Below are 1,811 nucleotides of genomic sequence, written 5' to 3'. Positions count from 1 at the left end.
TCTTGATGCATTCTGCATCATTCAATAATTTGCCCAGATAATCTTTCAATAATGAAAGTCGAGGCTTGAATTTTTTCTTCAGTTCCCCCAATTTGAAAAATGCTGAGTCTGTTCTTCCTTTTTGGTTTTCTGATTCCAAATCTTTGCATAGTTTATTATGATATTTGGCTTTATCTTCTCGAGTTGATCTTTGAAATTTTCTGTTCAGCTCTTGGACCTCCTCATATCTTCCATTGGCTTTAGCATCTCTACATTGGAGATCAAGTTTCAGAGTCTCTTCTGACATCTATTTTGACCTTTTCCTTCTTTCTTTCTTCTTAATAACTTTTTGCTTTCTTCATGTATGATGTTCTTGATGTCTTCCCACATCTCTTCTGGTCTTCGGTCTTTATTGTTTAATGTATCAAATCTGTTCTTCAGATGATCTCTAAATTTTGATGGAATAAATTCAAGTTCATATTTTGGCTCTCGTGGACTTTTTTTCGTTTTCTTAAGCTTCAGTTTGAATTGGCATATGAGTAATTGATGGTCTGTTCCACAGTCTGCCCCTGGCCTTGTTTTCACTGATGATATGGAGCTTTTCCATCTTCTCTTTCTACAGATGCAGTCAATTTGATTTCTATGTATTCCATCTGGCGAGGTCCATGTGTATAGTTGTCTGTTATACTATCTAAAGAAGGTATTTGAAATAAAGATATCATTCGTTTTGCATTCTCCAGCATAATTTCTATCACCAAAGCCATATTTTCCAATTACTCGTTCTTCCTCTTTGCTCCCAACCTTTGCATTCCAATCACCAGTAATGAGCAATACATCTTGATTGCAATGTTTGACTGATTTCAGATTGAAGAAGTTGGTAGAATTCTTCTCTTTCATCCTCACTGGCTTTAGTGGTTAGTGCATAAATTTGAATAATAGTGGTATTAACTGGACTTCCCTGTAGGTACATGGATATTATCCTATCACTTACAGCATTGTACCTCATGACTGATCTGGATGTGTTCTTTTTGACGATGAATGCAACACCATTCCTTTTCAATTTGTCATTCCCTGCTTAGTAAACCATGTGGTTGTCAGATTCAAAATGGCCAATACCAGTCCGTTTCAGCTCACTAATGCCTAAGATTTCGATGTTTATGCATCGTTCCATTTCATTTTTGACAACTTCCAATTTTTCCAGATTCATACTTCGTACATTACATGTTCTGATTTTCAATGGATGTTTATAGCTATTTCTCTTCATTTTGAGTTGTGCCCCATCAGCAAAAAAAGGTTCTGTGGATTTTCCTCCCACGAGCTTAACTCCATTCACGTCATCATGGTCACCTCTACTTTGAGGAGGCATCTCTTCCCCAGTCGCATTTTGAGTGCCTTCCAACCTGAGGGGCTCATTTTCTGGTCCTGTATCTGACAGTGTTTCTCTGCTATTCATAAGGTTTTCAGTGACTAACAATCCGGAAGTAGTTCGTCACTCTTTTTTCCTAGTCTGTCTTGTCTGGAAGCTCATCTGAAACCTGTCCACCATGGGTGACCCTGCTGGTTATTTAATATACCAGTGGCATAGCCCTCAGAATCACAGCAACTCAAGCTACTACAGCATGACAAATAGACCAGTGGTAGCTGTTTGGTTTTATGTCGAAACTGTCACTTTAAATTTCAATATCAATCCTAATACAATCAAGATGTTATCTCCCAAGATGGCGGCTCTGGGAATAGCTGAGCATCTTGAATTAGAAATCAATGGATTTCTTGATTCTCCTACAAATTCCCCTACCTGAGCATCTTGAATTAGAAATCAATGGATTTCTTGA

The sequence above is a fragment of the Chrysochloris asiatica genome, unplaced genomic scaffold (genome assembly GCF_000296735.1).
Source record: "Chrysochloris asiatica unplaced genomic scaffold, ChrAsi1.0 scaffold00227, whole genome shotgun sequence".
NCBI classification, from domain to species: domain Eukaryota; kingdom Metazoa; phylum Chordata; class Mammalia; order Afrosoricida; family Chrysochloridae; genus Chrysochloris; species Chrysochloris asiatica.
This window is presented reverse-complemented; position numbering follows the sequence as displayed.